This window comes from Pinus tabuliformis, chromosome 8, assembly GCF_031772625.1.
Source record: "Pinus tabuliformis cultivar Carrire ecotype Pingquan chromosome 8, CPIR1, whole genome shotgun sequence".
NCBI classification, from domain to species: Eukaryota; Viridiplantae; Streptophyta; class Pinopsida; order Pinales; family Pinaceae; genus Pinus; species Pinus tabuliformis.
In genome coordinates this window covers 487727582-487733539 of record NC_142294.1, presented here as the reverse complement: position 1 = coordinate 487733539, position 5958 = coordinate 487727582, and positions in this window count along the sequence as shown.

Genomic DNA, 5958 nt, shown 5'->3' with positions numbered 1-5958 from the left:
CTGATTGATACCAAGCTATAGCTCTATTTAATGAATCATGAGAACCCTTGGAAATATCTCATCGAGCTATATAATGGGTATCTATTTTTTTTGTGATTTGACACTTAACCGGGAAACCATTTTTTCCATGAGGTCTCAGTTTGACACGTATTAAAGCCAAATTTCTTCATTTGAGTCATGCTTACTCTATTACCACTTTACCTTTTCATTGGTTGACTCATGTGTTGATTTTCGTGATGAGTAACTATCATTTACTCATGTTTTCATGGTCCCCTCCAGGCCTATCCCATGTGGAAACATCATCGAGTCACCCTTGTTAAGAGTATTAGAGATGATTCACTGTTACAAATCCATTTGGGCACATCACTCCCATCATCTAGATCAGCATCTTATGGCTCATCAAACCCTAATTTCAGTTTTTACATGCCCTAAACAAGTCAACACTTTGAATGCCTCCTTCCTTGATAGTTTCATGGCTTCAAGACATCCTGAAATCACTCCTAGAGGGACTAGTGCAGGTAGGCCCATTCAAGGGTGCTCTGCAGAGCACTTACGCCCATGCAAGGATGCTCTGTAGAGCACTTAGACCCACTTTGACCCGCGCTAGGTGAGATTGAGTGAAAATTTCATAAGGTTCTAGGAATATTCCTTGGTTCTAGATCATTTTAGAAGGATCCCACCTCTTATCCCTTCCTATGAGCTAGAAATTTGATAGGCTAAGGATCCATTAACCTCCTATCCTCTCATCCCTTCCTCCATGGAAACTAACTCTAAGTTTGGAAGGCCATTCAATACCCTCATTTATGACAAAACCTACTCCATCTTCCTATAAATTGAGCACTCATCTAAGTGATCAAGGGCTAGACTATGTCGAATTGTAAGGAGATAATGTTGCTATGTGAATTGGCTTTGAGACAACTATTGTTATGCTACAAGTTTGTCATGCTTTTGATGTGATGTCGATGGGATCGAAGCTAGAGGAATGACTTTGAATTAGACATGATGGTTGTAATTCCTTCTTCTATTCAATAAAGTATTTGAACCTTTTCCCCATATATTTGTATTGATATATGATGCTTATATGTGTGTGAGTGTATCTGATTCCATTTACTTGTATTCAATAGATCTTTTGCCTTGATCGGTTCTTTGTCTTCTATTTGTGTTTACAGGTACTTCTCAAGCATGTTAAGTACAAGAAGGAGCAACAGGATCGATACAAGGGAGACAAAGGGAAAGTGGAACTACAAGAAGGTATTCTATCTTCTTTTTCTTATCTATTGCTTATAGGAAAAGGCTAAAGTGCTTTAAACTGTTGTTTTAGATATGACTACTTATCTAGGGAATTAGTATTTATATGTAGATACGAGATTCTCCAAAAAAAATTAGCGACTCTACTGGGGAAGAGATCATCCTTCCTAGTAGCTTATCCACATCCTAGGACACCCTAGTAGACCTTACTTCTTTTCATTGATTGTATTTCAGCCTTCTTGAAGTATTATTTGGTCAAAAATTGAGGTTAGATGACTCTTGAGTGGCCTCTCAGGAATCAACGCAGGCTTGGTCAGGGGACAGTGCTCTGCAGAGCACCCTTGAGTGAGAGACAGTGCTCTACAGCGTAGTTAGGCCCTCTTTGTCCTACACTCATCCACCTTAGGGAAAACTTTCACATTTGGATTGGGTTTTTTCTCCAAATTTCCTTCTGTTTATGCTTGCTAAAAGATCAATGATTGTAGTATGTCTCTGAAATCAACTTGTATTCCCTCTTTCCGGCCCTACTTTGAATTGATTAATTAATATTTATTAAATATTTTCTTTGTCATTATCAATCCATAGTCAAAGTTAGATTATCGTCGATTAATCTTTGTTCGAAAGAAAGTGTCCTAAAAGTCTCATTTTCCTTCTCCTAAAGTCTTCGCTCTTGTTAAAGGTTGATTGATTGTATGTGCATTAGTTTCCTTTTCTTTGATCATAACATTAAGGGTTTTGAAAAGAAATACTTTCATCATTCATATTGTACTTTGTGAATGCTTGAAAGGAATAGTTAGGGAAATTGCATTAGATGTGCTCTTTGCTCTTTGTCAGAGATCTGATTTCTCTATCCCTACTAGCTAAGGTTTTCATTGTTCAATTGAATGAGAAGTATTCTTATCATATTAGTTGCATTTTAGGAATTGCAAACATACATCACATGGTGAACCTTGAAAGGAAAATTCTAAAGAAGATCAAATTAAAATTTATCTGAATTTACCTAATGGAGCATTGTCACCTAACAAAAACATTTAGAGGTCTAGGCTAAAGATGTGTTCTGGCATCGTAAAACATAGCATTTGTTGCTAACTTGTTTGCAATACATCCCTAGTGTGATACCTCATTCCATGTATGTGATTATATCGTAGCTCATCCACGTACCTTGGGGGAATATAGGGCGGTGTTACAGTACGTAAAGTATATGGGAATGCTCTCACTATGGTTTTGCATTAGATAGCGCTAATACAGATTGGGCCTCCATGTACTTTTGGGTATATATGGGAGGAAAACACTAGGTTTCTATCCATCCTTAGGTAACCAAGTCAATTGCCTTGTACACTGTGATACACCGAACACAACATTTAGGGAGATTGCATGCTCGTACTTCTTGGTTTGCCAGGAGGTATTCTAAAATTAACAGTTGCTTGGTAAACCTTTTGCCTAGATTATTGCTCTTTTTTTTCGTTATGTTACTTTGATTAAAATAAAATTAATTGACCATGGATAACATCCTCCATGCTCACTCCTTAGTTTATCCTAGGTTGAAACATATGGTAACAAAATCGGAGTCCACTAATCAAGGAATTCCTTTTGAATGGAATCCTAGTCCTTTTCCTCCTTTCAGAAATATTGGTGCTCATTATATGGCTACATTATCCCTACCAGGATTTACCACTGGCTTGCCAGTATGGTTGTTTTCAAAATCGTTGGTTCAAAATGTCGTGATTTCTCTGCAATCGAGTACTCCTCCAGATGGACAACATCAACCTCCAGTTGATCCTAAAGTTGACCCTTTGCCTTCTTCCTCAGTTGTTTCTTCCTCCCCTTCTTCCTCTTCACCTGGTGAATGTATTAGTACTAGTAACCAGGTGGTTAAGAAGAAGAAGAAGAAGAAGAAGTAAATTAAGCAGAGGGGCAACCAAGCAACCATTTCTTTGAATCCAATATCTGATGAGAAGCCATCTGTCAAGCCTCACAAAGTTCGATAACCATGCAAACTTTGTGTGGGAGACCATATTATTCAAAATTGTCCTAATATTCCTCAGATCTTAGAAGAATGGTCTTCCCATTCACATCATCCTGTGTCATCAAATTCTGGAGATCATGCTAGTGACACACCATGAAATAGTGGTAGTAAAGTTCATGGAAAGAAGGGTAAAGTTAAGTTTCCCTGTAGGTTAGGTGAAGGGAATCACCCCATTTGCCTTTTTCCCTATTTAGATGAAACCAAAAAAGTGTTGGATAACCATCCTGCTTCACCGCAGTGATTTCCATCTGGTTTCAAGAGACTCTCCCTTAGTCCTTCACTAGTTAAGGAATTGACTAACTCAAATCAACCGTCGGTCAAACCCACTCTCTCTAAAAGTGAACCCTATGAGTCTATACCTGACCCAAATCAACAGGTCGAGGAAATAGTTGCCCCAATTTCACCTTCAGTTAACTGTACTTTTCCCAAAGAGAGTAAACATGATACCACTCAGGTTCTTTTTGTTTCTTTAGATTCCAATGAGCTTGGGGGAAATCCTCTTGTTCCATCAAGACATGAGGAAAATCCTCCTTCTCTCGTTACTCAAGGGGTTAATTCTCGCATTTCTACAATACTGCCTCCAAGTAGTTTGGTCACTTCCTTTGATTGGAATCGACTAGTAGGATTTCATCTTCCTTCTTATGTTCCTTTCGAGATCATAATACAGGTTTGTAATATGATTGTATTAGGCACTATTATAGATGAAGGTGCATCTGTGAGTATCCTTTCCTTAACTACTTTGCAAGAACTTGGTTCACCACCAATTGTGCCAGTTACTTAGAATCTGTTGGCTTTTAACAGAGGAACTAGTCAACCATTAGGGATCCCTCCTTAGTTGCCTATTACTCTGGGACGAAAAATTGTTTATCTCAATGTGACGGTAGTCCTAGGCCCTTTAGATTACAATTTACTTCTTGGGTGTGTGTCACACGGAAACTGTCAAGGGTGCGGACACGACTGACCTTCCTAGAAGTCTAAGACATTCTAATGACAAACAAGACAAAAAGGAGTGATCTTTCTCTAAATACACCTTTCATAACATGAAAACTACAAGTGTTTAGGTTTACCTTATTCCAAAACGCTGTTGGTGAGTCCGTTCTTGACGATCCGGATGAGCTCCTCCTTCAAGTCAATTCCTGCAACCACAAACAATCAAACAATTACCAAGCACTTGCATTTCATATAATAAAACATATATTTAACATGCAGACCAAGGAACACATGAAATAACTCATTAACATAAGCTATTGAGAAAAATAAACCAGTTTGTATTAATAACGAAACAAAGAAACTCTTACAACCTGGCCTTGGTGTTGTGCAAGTTCCTCCCAGGGTCCATCAAGGGTTTTCCTCTTCTTTGACAAAGCTCACCCTCTCCCAAGTAGAATCAAGTGAAGACAATCTCTCCTCACAAAGGCTCTAATGGAAGACCTAAATCCTGCAGCATTTACCCAAAGAAAATGTATAGCTCCAACCTCCTTTCCTCCTGGCCCAATACCTTTATTTATAGTGCTGTAAAGAGGTTATTCTGGTCCACCATCAATGGGATCATCCCCCTCTTTGGGTGGGATAGCTCCCTTATTGATGGGATAAGACTCCCCTTAATAGAGATACATGAACCAACTGGAGGCGAATCCATTTCATCAAACCGACCTCTAGAATGTTCTAGAAGTAACCACAAGTAACTTTTTCAAGATAAAACTCGCGCATTTTGTCTTTTACAGAGGGACGCACCTGTCCCTTTACATACAGAGCGTCTATGGACGCAGTTTTTGTGAACAAGGTCCGCGTCCCCGCAGGTAAGACTAGAGAGAACCTGCGACCCCAGAGATAAACATGATTTTTACAAGACTTTCTCTCTATTTTGAGTTTGAGATGGATAACAGAGGCATAGACTTGCCTAAGAGGGTAGCATGACTGTTGATTTGAGCCATACTAACTGTAAGTTGTCAAGGTGACATTTTTTAGTGTAACAGATTGCCCCCTAAAGTGCGAAGCCTGAAATAGAATAGGGTTTTGTAATTCTAGGAAGGGTGAAGCGCTTTATCATTCCGAGGATTACCTTGTGGATGGCCTGGTTGGAACCTGCAATTTTCAACACAAAATACATGGATAAGAATATATCATCACTGAGGTAGGCATTCCCATACTCAGATTCAAAAACTTTAACTAATGAACTAACTACTCTGATACAGGAATGATCTTGTAGTACATCATTTTTATAGACTTTGTAGACACAGTATGGACGCAGCCATCTGTTTATGATGAGCCTACATAGATAATGAATACAAAACTCCTCGCAGCCTGGATGGTAGAAACTAGATCCAGGGTCTTCACTTCTACTTCCCGAATTGGTACGATTCTAGCCATGTGATTAAATGATTTGATGTCGAACATGGTAGAAACCACTTGATTACCAGTCAATGATGTAAACTGTTAACAAGCGTGAGGGAAACCACCAGTAATGTCAATGGTTCCCAAAGTACCAAGCACAACCCGTGAAATGTGAATAGATGTTTTGATGTCGAACACTTCACGGAATCCTCTGATCGAAAGTCAATGATGTAAACTGACGTCAAAGGCGAGAAATCTGCCATTGATGCATGCAGACTTCAAGGTACTGTCGATTCCTAAGTCATCTTTCTAGATAATGTGTCGATGTCGATAGAAAGCGACCCGTTGCA